General features: G+C 35.0%; 1 protein-coding gene across 2 annotated transcripts in view; it reads right to left on the minus strand.

The window, feature by feature from the left end:
- LOC146539412 (furin-like protease 2) overlaps positions 1 to 18,173 on the minus strand; it is a 198,555-nt gene that overhangs the window by 155,241 nt on the left and 25,141 nt on the right. The window contains exon 1 of one of the 2 annotated variants that reach the window (XM_085185219.1): positions 10,673 to 10,877. The exons of the other annotated variant lie outside the window; for it this stretch is intronic. The gene's annotated coding sequence lies outside the window, so the exon portion shown is untranslated. Of the gene's footprint in view, positions 1 to 10,672; positions 10,878 to 18,173 lie in introns of those variants that run through there. 2 annotated transcript variants of the gene reach the window in all.

The following is an 18,173-nucleotide window of genomic DNA, read 5'->3' on the forward strand; positions in this document are numbered from 1 at the left end:
AATTATTTAATATAGAAAATGTTTAGTACGCGCGCACGGCAAACTTTAGGTACTTTTTCTAATATTAAGAATTTCTTTTTGTTACTTTTACTTCTTTTGTTTGTTCATTTCGGTTACTCATATATTTTTTCTAATAATAAATCTCCACTTATTATAATTTTTTAACTTATTTTAATTATTTAGGCTTATATTTTCGCGGACGTAGCCGCGTCCGGGCCCACTAGTAAAACTATATATCCACAAGTATACTTACTTGGTAAAAAATCAAATCAAATCAGCTTCACTCTGTATCCCGCACACAGCGGGGTAGGCAAAAAGAATATAGTATTAGGACGCTCCTTTCCCCATTTCATTTCCTCGAGTGGGGATCGAACTCATTATCAATCGCGTTTAATTATTATAGTATGATTGATACTTTGTGCACCTGCACCACTACACCTTTCCTCTTGCTTGATGAGCAGAAATAACGTAAAAAAACCAAAATTTCACAAAACCACTTAGTATCCGAGTACCATTAAAAAAAAACAATAATAAAATTAAGTATATAAATAAGTACACATTAAACATATCAAATATCTCTCGCGCCAACATTATCGAAAGTCAAAGAGTGTAACACAGTATGGAAACATTCAATTTACTTTCACCGTTGCGTCACAACTCGCAAGCGGCCGTGAATCATTTTCGCGATCATTGTATTTAAAATTTTTAGTGAATGTTCGCCTTGTGTTACAAAGAAACGTTGTGTTAACACTTATTTAGAATACAGTGACGTAACACTTTACTTTAGTATCCCTTTCTTAGATGTGTAAGACACTCCCTTCAAACTTCTTGCTCAAATTCGGAACACTAACATACTGGGGAACTAAATATATAATACTTTTTGCTAAAATGTAATAATATGTATATGCGTAATAATTATGCAAATAATGAAACATCGATCGATCCGCAATAAACAACACCTATATTTAACTACACAAATAATATTTATTATCCTTATTATTTTCCTTGTACACATGTTGTTTATATACACGGAACTAAAAATCCCAGCACCGAGTTGCACCTGGCTAATTTATCGTACGGACTGGGATATCCAACAGCACAAAATAGGATAAGAGAATCCCTTTTTGAAGTTTAAAAATGAAGGCGGCCCCCGACAAGCGGACAATGGCTGCTTTTCGTATTCCCGGCGACGGTGACATAAACTAATGATGCTCGGGACTCGCGGACAGGTGATCCTTGGAACGACTGTCCTCATGTACTGTACATTACTTGCAAGACGGAGGGATGATAAATAAATTAGCTACATTATATGTATGAGGCCAGTCGTGGCGCAGGGGCGCAAGTAAACGCGATAGGTTATGGTTTCCCAGTCCGATTCGCGCTCGAAGAAATTAAATATTTATTTCATTTCTTCGAACTGTCTTAATGGGAACGGAGTTTCTTAACACTAGGTTTCCAGGATCCCTCTTCCTACCCTGCGATGTGCGGGATACAGTGTGGAGCTAAAAAAATCATTGATATATTATCTACTAGCGACCCTATTGCGGCTTCGCCCGCTTTTACAACTGGATTATTCATATAATGTATGTTTGCAAAGCACTTAAGATAATGTGAAAATTAATTAAACTTTAATGCAACCCGCATTTTCGTAGTTTCAATAAGGATTTTCCAATTGTTTTACACAGCAAGGATTTTTTAGTAGGTACCGTAATTTTAAATCTGTGCTACTAATCTTTTCAAGTACTTATTAAAATATATTTAAATTACTATTTTTAGATAGTTAAGTAAGTAAGTCTTTGTTGCTATAAAGGCAGGCGGGTTTTTTTTTTCGAGCTTGTGGTTAATGCTGAAGAGGGTATTCTGTCCCTGATAAAAAGCAAGCACCACGTGGCTGCCTGTGACGAAAATTAAATAGAATGCATCGGCCGGGAGTTGAACCCGGGCTGCCCGCGTGGCCGGCGACCATTCTACAACTGAACCACCGATGCGTGTAAGGCAGGCGGGCGCGGCGTACTCGCTTGTATAAGCATACCGTCGCGAGGACCGTTTCGCAGCAAGGATTTTTTGATATTGTAACAACTTCTAAAGTACTTATTAAAATGAAAAACAGTTTTGATCTACATTAAATGGCCAACGTAACTAATATACTTATTTATATGCTGAGAGTAAGGGATAAGTGAAACTTGACTCGATACAGTTGATGTGTGAACGGCGTGATGTGTCAATAATTAAATGCGTTTTTCTCTAAAACTATTCGCAATTTCGAAATAGTTTAAAAAGCAAATTTTATCTTCGTTTAACGTAGAAATTTAATAAAGTATTTTAAAGGATAAGGATTAATACCATTATGGAAAAATATCCCTCACAATAAAAAATATATTGAAATTACTATTTTTAGACAGAAATATGTTCACTACACGGTATTCTTAAAAGATACGAATATGCCATCGCGGACTTTTTTGTAGATCTTATTAAGAGGAACAATACTCCAGTACATTTTTTTCATGTAGTATTTACCATTAAAGCAGCGCATGCGCCAAAGTGTCTCAGCGGGTAGGACTTTATACACATTTATCGTATTTATGTTAATTTACATAAGAATGTACAAATAATAAACTATATATAAACCTTCCCTGAGAAATACTCGACCTAATGGTAAAAACCACATCCAAATCCGTTGGGTGGTTTAGAAGAAGAAGAGTTAGAAAGTTCAGACAGACACAAAAAGCGACTTTGTTTTATAAGATATAGGATAGGATAGGATAGGATAGGATAGGATATACGTGTATAAACTATATTTGAATCATTGTGGATCGTGTCGCTGTGAACTTAATTAAAGGAATTGTTTGTTTTTTTTCAATTAGAAGCATAGACAGAGAAAACAAGTGTCAAGACACTCCGTTCTCCGTGTAATATCTACATGTAATAATATCTATTTATCAGGTAAAATAATCATAATATCAACTTCTACATAAACATAAACCTGCATTACCCGTTGTAACATAGAAATTTAACTTTAACCTCACGTCAAGAGCCCTACAATAATCAACTACTTGTAGTATCTCATTAAAGCCCGTGTAATTCACACGTGGGTACCGGGACTTCAACTTCACAGAACTTGTACCTACAGTGCAAGTGACAGTAGGTGCTCCGTTCCAACGTTATTTAGACGAAAACTTTACTATGCCACACTGACTGCTTTAGTGCTATATCTGATGATGGCGTGGAGTCAAAATTAGGATGAAAGCTTTAAAATTTGGATGTAATTAGGTGCCAAAAAAAGAATAATTTAATTTAATACGAAATATTTTACGAGCATGTCGCTAAAAATACATCGGAGAGTGGAGAACGCCATCATCACCCATCATACGTCATAAAAAATCAGCTTCTTAAAATTAATAAATAAAAATTCATACCCTCAAATTCAAATTATTCAAATTCAAAGCATTCCGTCCTAACTAAAGCCTTTGCACGTTGAGTGGCAGAACCCAACGACAATAACAGAGCAATAACATGGAAATTATTTATGTTCCCAATCGGAAATTGAATCTACGTTATTGCCTTTACTATCAGACACAGTGCTACTACGCCACGATGACCTCAAATCTATAATAGATCAATATTCACACAAAAATAAAACCAAATTATAGCACTAGACACAAACAATTTTCCACCAAAAAAAATTTAACACAACACCAACAAACAGTACCTATACTATTTATTTAATTAATGAAATGAAAGCTAAACATCAAATATTTATTTATAAATACAAATATGAGTGAAATAGAAATAATAGTATTGCTTATTTTAGTTTGATATTCAAATGAGTGCAACCGATTGCATGTGAACACGATACCAATAACGCGTTGACCTCGTTTCAAATTCAAACATAATATGATGAGATTCTCTAAAAGTGATAAAAACATCAGCTAATATTGCATCAAATTTTATACAATTAATTGAATGTTGTTATATAATTGATTTTAATATGAGTCTGTCTGTCGGTCTTAATGTTTAGAAAATTGGAGAGAAAGTAGGAAACGGAGTGACTGAACACTAGGCTTTCTCTATGCTACGCTGATATGCAGGATAAAGCATTTATTATTTTACCTATAAACTATTGAAATATATATAATATAACATTAAATATTTTGACAGAATAAGTAACAAACAACACCAAGAAGGCCAGTTGTGGCGCAAGGCACAAGCCTACGATTGCATTGTCACCGGTTGTTGGTTCGATTCCCACTCAAGGAAAAGATACATTTTAATATTCACATTTCCTCGCTCTGGTAATGAACCAAAGCGTGGCGTTGAGGTCCACTCAACACGCAACGCCTCACAAATTCGGCGGAAAGTGGGGAACAAAAATGTCGTAATGGGAACTTAGTACCTTAATACTAGCTTCCGACGTTCCCTTTATCTAAATAAAGACTAAAAAAAAACTTAAAAAGTTGCTAGTTTCCAATAACCATATAATCAGTTACATAAAACTGTTACTTCACAAAGCAACCCCTATTTAAACTAACAAGCGGACAGAAAGTGTTGGAACTCCCCAACTCAAATATCACCTATAAAATAATATATGAAGAGCTCCGTTCAATCGATGGTAAAATCACTTTGTGTGATCCGATATCCTCAGGGTTGCCTCCACGAGGGATCCGAACCACGTTATACGACATCTAATGAGACATTCTTTTAAGTTTAGGGTCGCCGCTATTTTAGTAGACTATCAAATACAACCTTTTGGAAAACATTCTTCGGGATTCCTTACTTACAATGATTCGGTTGGTTTTATGAATAGGTTGAGTTTTGAAGGCAAACTTTGAATACATCCGTCCTAAGACGACAATAGAATTCTTTTCGTATCTCGTAAAAAAAAACTTTTAACGAGACGTTTGTATAATAAACATTTCTTCAAAATAAATACTTGGTACTTTTTTTATTACATTACATTTATTTCATTTTAAGCAAGCAAATAACAATATAACAGATCTAAGAAAAATAAAATAAATACTACACTATGTATTTTGAACGATCTTTATTATCTTTACTAAAAGATAATATAATAAAAGATAAAAGATAAGTCTAGGTTATCATTTAAAAGAAAAAGAAAATACGAATAACGAGGTTTTACAATAAAAATGGTATAAACCCTAAGCACAACCAAGTAGTAGTTGCTCGCGTGTGTTGACTTTATCGAATTGGTAATTCCTCTAGAGGCAAACTTATTCATAATCTGTTAGAACATTTGCTTAAAGTTGCGATCGCGTGTTGATACAGCTCTGTAGTTTTACTAAATCACTTCGTTAGCTTAACACCGAATATTTCTAAAAAAGATTATAAAAAATAGAACGTAGTGAGATTAGAATCTACTTGGACAAACATCCAAGACTTCCAATTTTTAGGTCTTTTTAAAAATATTTTTCTTTCCTAAGTGTGGAACAACACCTTAAAAAAGTCTTATTTTTTTTTTACACTGGATGCTTATTTTTTTTTTCAGATTTACACTGTATTCCGCATGTAATCAGATTAGGCAAAGGAAGCCTAGTGTTAATACACTCCACTCCCCACTTTTTGTGTTGAGTGGTTTCGCCGCTTTTGACTCATTACCAGAGTGTAGAAATATTACTCATAATATTAAATATTTCATGTCCTCGAATGGGAATCGAATCCACAATCGCGTTTTCAGTTACACGCTTGTGGCATTGTACCACTAGTAGCCTCAACTTACAATACGTCCACGAAATATTCTCAATGTTGTATAAAGAATGGTATTGTTAGTTTCGTTTTGGGTGAATGGAAAGTGAACTTTCTTTTTTAGACTTAGCTTATTATTGAAACTATAACATAACGAAATACAGTTATAATTACAATAGTAGCACATTCTATGATCAATACAGCAGGCAGGGTAGACAGAGGGAAACTGGGAACCTAGTATGAAGACATTCCATTTTCCATTCAGATACCTCGGTTTCCACTTTCCGCCTAAATATTCATACATTACGTATTGGCGGAATTCAACGCCGCGCTTTACCTGACCACCGGAGCGAAGAAATGGAAATTATTAAATATTTCATTTCCTCGAATGAGCATCGAACCCACAAGCGTCTCGTTTACCGTCACACGTTTGTATTACTGAGCCAAGACGGTCTCTAAACTATAAATTTCATACACAAATTATAATATACTTTAAAAATTTCTTAATATTGTTAAAAAAACCTCGATAACAAAGGAAGACCACATACCTATTTTCGATATAAAAACTATTACATTTTACACTCACATTATAAAGCAAAATATTATTCTTCATTCTTATAAAAAAGAAATAATAATACGGAGAGAGTAAACATTGCGGAACCTCAAGCACCTACCTGCACGGCAAACTAAACCCAATGCAGTATCTCCTTCGTAATAGTTTGCCGTTACCAACTATGTATTATTTCTCATTCGATCCCTCACCCTTTTAACTATATTAGTATGCATATTACGTAAAAGGCGTTATTTATAGAACGCTATAGAATTGATGATTACATCACATCTAATTGATTTTACTATCATCATTGCAGGTGTAATCACTTAAAATATTTATCTAGTTCTATTTAAACAGTTTTTGCAATTGCAATAAAAGTAGATAAGCATTTTTATAATAAACATGTAATGCAAAATATTACAGATATATATTTTTATATAGATTTTAGTAAAAACGTTTTTCATTTGTGAATGCAAATGAAACTTTAGTTCTGTTTTAAACAAAAATAGAGTATTTATGTAGTATGTTTTTTATTAAAAATAATTAATTATATTAAAATTCAACATTTAATAATAAGATGTCATTTATTTCGAGGCCACAAATTAGGGTAGGCATAGGGATGAGCGTCATCTGCTACGCTGATGACACTCTTATCACATCCCGAGGTGTAAATTATAATGAGGCGGCACGTCTGGCTGAATTCGGTATCGCTCGTGTTATTGACCGTATTGAATCGCTGGGTCTCAGGGTTTCCAGTTCAAAAACGGAGGCCCTACTGTTTCATGGTCCACGCAAGGGACCACCCCGTGGGGCCACTCTTTCCATTCAGGGACAGGAGGTGGAATTACGGGCTCAGATGAAATATCTGGGTCTGATCCTGGACAGTCGATGGTCGTTTTCGTCGCACTTCGCTCAACTTGTACCAAAGCTTGTGAATACCGCAGGGGCCCTCGGTAGATTACTACCGAATATTGGAGGTCCGGATTACACATGTCGACGGCTATATGTTGGCGTGTTGAGATCTATGGCGCTGTACGGGGCTCCCGTGTGGGAGGATTCTCTCACCGTTCGTAACAGGACTCAACTGCGAAAAGCGCAACGGATCATAGCGGTGAGAGCTATTCGGGGCTACCGTACAGTGTCATGGACGGCGGCTACTCTCTTGGCGAGTGATCCGCCTTGGGAGTTACACGCGGAAGTACTCGCTAAAGTCCATGCTTTCCGTACAAGTGAGCGGTCGCGACGGGAACGATCATCAATGGAGGAAATCGTGCGGATCAGGAGAAGGGCAGACGAAGCCCTGATCCGACGATGGAAGTTGGACCTGGGATGCCCGGCGGCAGGTCTTTTTACGGTGGAAGCGATTCGCCCACACCTGGAACGCTGGTTCTTAAGAAACTTTGGGGTCCTTACATTTAGATTGGTGCAGATACTGACTGGGCACGGTTGCTTTGGCAAATACCTGCACCAGATTGCACGTCGGGAGGTGTCGCCGACGTGCCATGAGTGTAATGCACCCGTGGACTCAGCGCACCATACTTTGGTCGAGTGTCCTGCATGGGATCCACAGCGCCACGCTTTGGTGGCTGTAATAGGTGGCGACCTCTCACTACCCAGTGTGGTGGGGGCCATGCTGGATAGTGAGAGGAACTGGTCTGCCATGGTCTCCTTCTGTGAATCTGTCATGGCATTGAAGGAGGCCGCGGAGCGGCTCCGTGAGTCAAGAGCGGACGCAGACTCGCTCCGACGTCGGAGGACAGGTGGCAGGAGGAGACAGTACCTGCATCTCCAACTACCCTAGACATCCTAGGAGGAAGGTCTTTGTACACTCAGCGATGGTGGCGCGCAATAGGCGGGCCTACCACCGAGGCGTCGTAGTAGCATACGCGAGTGATCCTGCGGCGTCTCAATTTAGGTGGTGAGGTTTCCGCTGGGTTTTAGTGGGTAGTATCGTATTGCCACGGTGAGTCCCACAGTACCATCCGCCCGCAGAACATATTTGTCCTGCGGACGGATGGTCTGCGTAAAAGCATTTCCCAGCGTCCAAAAAAAAAAAAAAAAAAAGCCATAGGGAACCTAGTGTAAAGACACTCCGTTCCTATTAAAACAATTCCGTACGCCAATTTCCGCCGCGTAGACAACTCGACGCCGCCCTTTGCCTCATTACCAGAGCGACGACATGAAAATATTCAATAATTAATTCCCCCGAGTCGGAATCGAACTCACAACCAGTCACACGCTCGTGCGGTGTGGAAACACCACTCACACACCACTTCCTTAAGTAATAAAAAAAATACAAAAATAAAAAAAAACAATAAGATAATCCACTGAAGTTAATGACAATAGAGTATTAATCGTATATCCGGGGGCATGTTGTAGAATTGGCACGCCGGCTTGGACTCAAGCCCGAATATTGTATCGGAGCTCCGGCGTACTACTGCTCGTAAGTCATATTACGTTAAACGCTTGGAAGATATGCCTTTTCGTTTCTACTTTTTTATTTTTATTTATTCACACACATTTAAAAATTCTATATTTATTTATTCACATTTGAAAATTCTATAGGAGTATTTACTGCTTACCGTAACATTTATTTTTATATCTATATCTATTTTTCTATAAGAAAACATGTGTTTGGTGGTATTTAATAAATGAAGTTATAATAATAATTAGGTAGCATTTAATAAGAAATTTGTTTGACAACATTGGTATAGATACTGTTTTTCTAAGCGGGCGTAGCCGCGAGCGGATACTAGTTTTTAACAAGAATATAATAAGCTCTAACTAAGAATTATTATTAAATCTTGAGAGCAATTAATAGAATACTCGTGTAGTGGATAATACCAGTTCTAAACAAGTCTATACTCATATATGTATACAGACGTCCTATGTGCACAATATAATTCGATCGCTCGAAGAACAACACCACCACTTGGAACTAATAAAGAATAATTATTCCGGAAACAGGAAAACCACTGGTACTTGTCATTTTCCATGTAAGTTAAACGTAGTAATAACCGCTTTATATTTCTTGTATACGATACATCTATAGTTGTAAGTATACAAGTCTCAATCTAAATAATATATAAAAGGAGAAAACTATTGGATAATTACGTAATTCACGATTGAAATCAATAACTAGTTTATGAAGAGAATATTTAAAATATATATATTTATGCATATATATTTATGACATGTCAGCCTGGTTAAAAGACGGACAAGCAGACAGACAGACAGCAAAGTCTTAGTGATAAGAATCCCGTTGAACTCCGTAGTTACGGAACCCTAAGCACATGAAATCTTCAAAATTACGTACGAATATATTAACAACAAGAAGAAAAAACGTAGAGAAGAATATTTTTCTTAATAAAAACATAATATACCATATAATAAAGTAAAACATAAACTGTCAGCGAGTTTATAACACACTATTCGTATAAGCTACCATAGATAAATTTTAAAAAGACGTGCAACGCGGCGGCGGCGGTAACAATAATTCAAAAGTGGCAGGGTAAACATTGCACCTGGCGGGTTGCCCACTGACCTGACCAAATATTCGCAAGTAGTTGCCGTATATAAAATATGAACACGACGGGTGCGAGGTTCGGGACTACCTATGTATTGTTATACTGATTAATACAATACGCTAGAGATACAAAGCCAAATAAGTATATTTTATAAGTTTTTATGTTTAATTAAGAATTAGAAGCCGAGGTGGCGTAGGGGCACAAGCGTGCACCTAAGCCCGCCTCTAAACACGCAATATCTTAAGAATTCGGCGGAAAGTGGGGAAGTAAAGTTTCTTAATTAGGAACAGTGTCATAACTCTAGGTTCCCACGGTCCCTTTGCCTACGATGCTGAAAACTTGAAGACCTTAAACACTTGATTGGACATTTAGGCGCGGAACTCATCGCCGTATTTTGTCTTCTTGTCAAAGCGAGGAAATAAGAATAGTTCTTTCCCCTAAGTGAAAATAGAATCCATAACCGTTGCAATTCGGCAGACCTTGTCCCACTGCACCATGACTGTCCTACAATAAAGAAGGTTGAGATCGTCCTCAAACATTATAAAAATGAATCTTGCGCATTGATTTTTCTCTTTCTGTTTACATTAAAGTTCTTAAAAAACTTCTGTATACCAATTAAAAGGAATAAAAACGATAACGTCATTCCAACAAAATAAATAACTAAAGAACAAATAAAACGTTTGTTGGAATATATGAAATATCAAATTTAAAATAAATATTCCAAATATTAATTTAACTACCGTAGTTAATTACAACAAAACAAAACAACATATTTACATACAAAAATATATTTATAATTAAACATATGTACATAAATATTATTCCTATCGATTACCTTAAATTCGCGCCGAAGCGAATATAAATTAATTTATTTATAACACAAACAACTTACCAGGAATACTAAACACCAAAAATGACTATTCAGGTTATCCTCAACCAAGAAGCACGTGACACTTAGACACCAGTAGACACTAACACTAACCACATCACAAAAGATCACAGAACACTACACTATATTTCTACACTAAAAGAAAAAACACATAGAAACTTTACGAAACAAGCGAAGGAACGTCCATCCAAGCAATTACTCGAGATCAGTATAAACGTTGCGAGCGAGTCACGTGTTCACATTCACTTTTCAACTACATACATACATACATACATACATACATACATACATACATACATACATACATACATACATTTGAATGCGTACACCACGCTGACACAGTGGTTGCGCAACGAACCCGTGACCTTTGCGATTACTAGGTAGGTACTAGCAGTGCGATTGTATTCGAGTATTACATAAAAAAGCAATCTTAGTAACAATACTTTTGACATTTGTTGGGAAATTGTAATTGAGCGCGAATAATTGATAAATATTTTTAAATGTATGTATTTCTTAATTAAAAGTTTATCTATTTTGTGGGCAACCGTGGTGCAGGGACAAAAGTTTGTCGCTTTAAACGCAACAGATTGTGGGTTCGATTCCCACTCGAGGAAATGAAGTATTTAATATTTTTATTTCTTCGCTCTGGTGTCGAGGCAAAACGCTGCGTTGAGATCCGCTAACACACAATGCGTCCACAATTCGGCGGAGAGTGGGGGAGTGGAGTGTCTTAACACTAGGCTCTCTCTGCTTACCCTGTTATATACGTGATGCAGCGTGAAGTTGAAAAAAAACAGTCTATGAAACGTACAAAACTTCATAACAATAAAAAATTGTCGTCTCGCACGCGAATTAAATATATTTCACATTTTTACCGCAAAATGCCTATTAAAGAATGCAGAATAATATCTTTAAAACTAGATATATGATTTCAAGGAATTCGACAAAGACACCTTGTAGTATGCAGCCGGTTAAGGCACGGTTTATTCCGGAAACTGTATTACCGCGGAACCGAGAATAAAGCTATTAAAACATTTTTTAAGTTCTCATTACTAAACTTTAAAAATATACCTATTATAAAAAAAGTGAGAATTGAAGTTGAAACGAATTATCATCATCCAAACATCAAACTTGTCTCTCGCTCGCTCGTTCGCTCTGGCACTAAAACAAAAAGTGGGAGGAGTGTTTTAACACTATTATTCCATATGCCCACTCCATAAACAAAATTAAATCCAAATCATCTGTCATAATCAAATCAAACTACTTCGAACAGCTAGCAATATGAAGTCGTGCTAAGACGGAAGTACCAAGCTGAGATACTAAGGTGAACCAGTCCGGTTGCGCACGATATTAATTACTTCTTCATTATATATTACAGGTTAAATATGTTACTTAATAATTGATATCTCATTACTTCACGAGATAATGTGACGTGGTCTTCTCCAGAGGTGTCTTTTGAAGTAATAATTATATTCAAGAATATGGCTTTTAAGAATCAAACATGGTCTTCTAGCCAGATTCAGCAATATATAATATTGATAATTTGAAGTTTTTTTATTAAATTTCTTATAATGTACTCATTTCTGCTTGAAATTTTGTTAAGCATCTTTAATACGCCTGTACCTCCCTTACTTAAATAGGATCATTTAATTTAATTCTAGGTTCTAGACTTAAATCCAATGAACAGTTTTAGTTCCATCAACATGGGCGTATGACGAGAGGGGGCCGAGTGGTCCGTCCCCACCACATATCTGGTAGCCACCCCAGAAATTTTACTAACAATAAATTTACCTTTTATTTACACAAACATGTTTATGCAAATCTAAAAACCATTCCATCCCCAGAAATTATCTCTAGATAAGCCCATGTCCATCACTCTTTAAATATTATAAGTTTATTGGTAAGTTACGTCAATAAAATAATAGTTACAATAAATTTCAAATTAACATTTGTTTAAAACGAAAATATCCGGTTTATCTTTCTATATTATGCGAAGTACTAATAAAGTGAAATCATAAAATTGCTAATATTAGTTTTCGATAGCGAACCATCAGTTGGGCATAAGCCAAACAGTATTTACACGGCGATATTATTTGAACGATTCCCATTCATACAACGAATTTGTACTTGTGTCGGGTCAATGGAACTTTGAAAGCTTTTAATCTTCAAGTCCCGTTGATTACACGTTATTTTTTACACTAATCCTACATACCGTTTGATATAAGAAATATTAAAATTAGAAGTGTTTTTATAAAATGTAGCTTCAAATCAGCAAAGAACTAAAAAGTTAAATATTTAATTTCCTCGAGTGGGAATCGAACCCACAATCTGTGCGTTTACAACCAAACGTTTTATGCCCTTCCGCCATGACTGGCCTAAGGCTGACAACTTTTTTATGATATATTCAATAATATTTTTCAATGGTTATACTTTGGAATTAAAAAAAGTAAAAACTCAGTACAGGAATTCCAATATATGTAACATATATACATATATCCATATATTTCTAAGAAATTATGAAAGAAAAAACGTATAATTGTAAATATCATAAAGATACTAATTACACTACTGTATACTTATCAATTTTGTACATTCTAGTTTTCAAATATCAGTTTCAAGGATTTTTTAAAAGAACGAAAACCGAAGAACAAAAAACCGACATTTGCTTAAAATAAAAAAAATAAGGAATTGGTCTAAACTGGTAAAAAATAAACGTTCGAAGTATGTGGCTAAAGGAAGTTGTACTATAATTATTAATTACATATTAAAATATTCGACATAACAATTAGAGTTTTAAATGAATAACTGCAAAATATCGTTTTTTTTATAATCCTAAGTAAATTATTCTTCTGACTTAAAATATTTAATAAAAATTATTAAAAAAAAAATCCTATTGAAGCTAAAATATTATAAATTCTAAAATATCGATGCATTACGAAATGCAAATAGATAAACATTTGTATGGTGAACATGAGATAACTTCTCGAGATAAAAGCCAACGCAGGCATATAGTACTTATAGCCCTATGTAAAATATGTACTTAATGTTTGTAGGGTAGATTATCTTTTGATTATCCTCTATTCAATCGTAGTATTCAAACCAGGTATTGAATGTTTTGTTGTTAAAGCAAAAGTGCTTTTATTGCATTTGAAGAGTAATTATGGTATAAGAATGAATTACTAGCAGCGTTGAGTTCTACCACTCAACGCGTAATACCTCTAGAATTAGGCGGAAAGTGAGTAGTGTCTTGTCACTAGGTTACCAGGTGCCTCTGCCTACTCTTCTATGTGTGGGATACAGGGAGAAGTTAAAATAAAAACTAAGAAAATAGTTTGTCATCGTTTCGCTATTAACAGCGAATAAAATCTCCAACTTTGAGACGAACAAGAATAAGAAGGAGAATTTTTCAAGATAGATTATCTACTAAAATAGTCGTCAAGTTAGCCATTACGTGTACATTAGTTAAATATATAATAAGTATAAGTTAAAAAGTGCGTTTTCGATGTTTTGTTTATTTCTTGACCGCAAATAAAACCTGTCACGCGAAGGCGCAATCAAAAACTAATATAAAGCGCTTGAGAGGAAACGATCAAATTATCATAATGGCCAAGGAGCCATTTGCTTAAAGTTGCATTTTTCACATTGTGTTACTGAAAGAATATTGTTCTGTAATTTATTTAACTTAATAATGACGTCAACAGACGAGTCGTGGCTCGTGGACACGTGGGCACAATCGTGTGACTGTGAGTGGAGAACGAAAGTGTCTCAATGGACACAGAGTTTTAAAACACTGGGTTCCCAGGTTCCTTCTTCCTACCTTGGTATATACGAGATACAAAGTAAAACTACAAGTAAAACATAAATAAATCGCAATCAATTTCTAAAGTTAATTACAAAATCTCGCTTAGAACGAGATTAATAGGTACAAACTGAGAGCTTAAAACTATTGAGTAAAAAAATACAAAAAAGTCTTATAAAGCTGTGGAAGACCGTTTGGTATGGCAAGAAATATGATGTAAGGAACTTATAAATAACGGTTTCCGGTTAGATCTTATTCTTTTATTAGCGAAGCCGTTATCTGAGTGCACTACCTACTCGAGTTTTACAACTTTTATGGTTCCAATTTAGCTTTCTCTCACATGTTATACCTACTGTGTATTATACTTAAAAGAGTTTTAAAATACTAGCATTATTATATAGATCTATGCAGAATTCTTTTCTATATTTTATCTTTTTCTTTATGGGTGCAAATAGCACACAACCAAGTGTTAAGACATTTCGTTCTCTATTTTCTGTCTGTGTTAAACATATTGTAATGGCGGTTTTTTTTAATTTACCGCGCGACACAAAACACATATCAAACAATTATTTATATCTTTAAAAGAAACACCTTAAAAATTAAATGGACCGCGATAGTTAATTTTTATACAGTCGAGTTAACAATTATTTGTTACTAGCGGACGCGCGCAGCTTCGCTTACTTATTTAGGGGTGAATTCTAAGAAACCATGAAACATGTGTTCAATTAAATATTTTTAAGAGTCTAAATTTCAAATTTTATAAAAATCGGCGGCGATTTAAAGATTTTTCCATACAAACTTTCAACCCCTTATTTGCACCCTTAGGGGAAGAATTCTAGAAAACGATGAAATACGTGTTCAATTAAATACTTTTGAAAATCTAAATTTCAAATTTTATAAAAATCGGTGCCGATTTATATTTTTTTCCATACAAACTTTTAGCCCCTATTTCACCCCTTTAGGGTTAAAATTTTTCAAAATCCCTTCTTAGTGGATGTCCAGATTATGAAAGTAAACATCTGTCCAAATTTCACGTTTCTACCATCAGCAGTTACGGCTGTGCGTGCGTCTTACCTCAGTCAGTGAGGACAAGTCCTTTTATATATATAGATTAAAAAAATATGAGCGAACGAACCTACAACAAACGCATGTACTAACAGACTATTTAACGGTGTCAAGGCACCAATCAATACAAAAATCAATTGTTATTCTTTAGTAGACACACTTTGAGAAACATCTACATATATTAACTCATATCTATACATAAATAATAATTTATGTATATTCTATACTAACTCTACCTTTCTAGGTAGAATTCGAGTTCCTAAGCAGCCTATCACCTAATACTATTCTAACAACCTAAAATTAATGAATACTTCATTGTATTTGATTAATATCTCGTAGTAAGAGTTAATAAAATAAGTTACGCCATCACCTAACTGTGAGTCTAGAGTTAGCCTTTCGAAAATGTCGGTGTTTTGCAAGAGCTCTAGACACGGTGGCAACGCAACAAGCCTTAATGTTAAAATACATGTAGCCGAAATGCTAATAATATTATTTTTTATATTTACGAATAGTGTGTGAATTGAAAACAATCAATTTTTTGAACTAAATATCAATAAAATTCTGCTGTGGTATATATATTTTTTCAGTCTATAAGACACTATTTTCTCCACTTTCCACCTAATTTTCGTTTATTTCATATTAAATGGCGGAGCACAACGCTGCAACACCAAAACTTTATCTATATTGATATAAATATAATTTATGTAAAACAATTATTTCGTTTTCACAACCGATATGAACCTATAACTAATACAATATGTCTCGATCACTCCTATATTGAGGCAATATAGACTAACTTTATATCCCGATCTATCAAATGGACCCTGTAAATTGAATATCTAACCATTTGCATTGGCCATTGCAATATGGTCAGTGTTGCGTGAAGGTTCTGGCGAGGACGACTTGGTAATACAATATATCTACAACAATAGATATATCTACAATGTTATATATTATATTTACATAATATTAATTAAGACAATTGAATTATGTTATATGAGGCCAGTTGTGGCGCAGGGGCATAAGGTACAATTGTTAACACGACAGATTGTGGGTTCGATTCCCACTCGAGGAAATGAAATATTTAATATTTTTCATATACTCAAATGACATACGTTTTTATTCCTTTTAATAGTAAATAATATTTTCGATTAATATTTATATTAACCATTTTTATTCAACACTTCTAAGTGAGTACAATTTATAATATTAACTTCATTATCGTTGCTATATAAAGGAACCGAGACAACCTTCGCATATCTTCGTCTTTTTCTCTAATTTCGTCCCATAAGGAGTTAATCTCTCAATTTCAAATTATTTTATAGTAATATACTTGGCAAAGACAGATTACAATTTTTACGTTTAAGTTTATCATTATACTTTTCAGTTTTTAGTCATTTTTCTTTAGCAATAACCCTATAAAAAAATTTATTACCGATAAATAATTTTATGTTTCGTTTAAAAATTGATACACCTTTGATACTTAACATATAACATTGATTAGTTCTTTTTTTTTTCAGCTTCAGCTCACTTTAAAACATTGAATATTTTATTTTCCCGAGTGGGAATCGAACCCGCAACCTGTCGCATTTACAGGCACACCCTCCTATACCACGACTGGCCCGTTGGTATATTTTAAGAACAAATAAGGAAGTTTATCTCGTTACAAAACGTACAGAATACTCGTGCATGTAACAGTGAATGCATTTGGTTAGATTAACCTATCTTAAGCCCAACTTTCTAAGCCGCCGGGCTAGTGTGCAACTTAACCGATTTGGTCCTGTCGAATGTCTCGATTAGAAACCACACTGTAGCTGGTGGTCGACTGTGAGAGCACATTCAAATATTATTTGTTTTGTACTAATTAAATTAATTAAATCTCGGATTATAGTAGCTGTTCGCACAGTTGAGACGTATTTGACTATATACTATGCTTAAGATATAAGAGTTCGTATTTCATTAAAGGTAAAAATTATCAGATAAAACCGAACACATCTGAGAACACATCTTAGTGGTTAGCGCTAGAGCCTGAAATTCCTATAAAAAAACCACCAGATTAAGGTAATCCACCACCAAAATCTGAATAGGTACAAGAATTTCGTAATAATATAACGTTACGAGCAGCATTTTCTGCTAAAACTAAATCTCGACTTCCCTCAATCATATCTTAAGAACTGAGAAACTTATTAAACTGCCACATAAACTAAGTACCTAATTAGATAACGCTAATCAATTTTGTCTGAAGCAAAGCAGGTAATTAAAAGCAGCTAATGTTGCATTCTAACTAGCATAGCATTATCTTCCTAGAACTTCCTAGTTTGAGCGCCGTCGGGGACGCCCGCAACTTGGCCTACGTGGCAACCCACTTAGTTGTAATACACGTTTAAGGTAAACCAACCAGTTTATATTCGAATTACGTTGTCAACACGCAATGCCTTTAGAATACGGCATGGAAAATTGGGAACGGAAGTGTCTTAATGGGAACAGAGTGTCTTATTAATTCCCAGTTTCTCCTTCCTATCCTGCTATGTCCCACCTCCCTCAATCACATTTTAAGACACAAACTTATTATAAACTACCCACCTAATTAGACAGCGTTAATCAATTTCGTCAGAGGCAAAGCAGGTAATTAAAAGCACC

This window comes from Heliconius melpomene, chromosome 4 (assembly GCF_056956725.1).
Source record: "Heliconius melpomene rosina isolate 202511_hmr_F chromosome 4, ASM5695672v1, whole genome shotgun sequence".
Classification (NCBI taxonomy): domain Eukaryota; kingdom Metazoa; phylum Arthropoda; class Insecta; order Lepidoptera; family Nymphalidae; genus Heliconius; species Heliconius melpomene.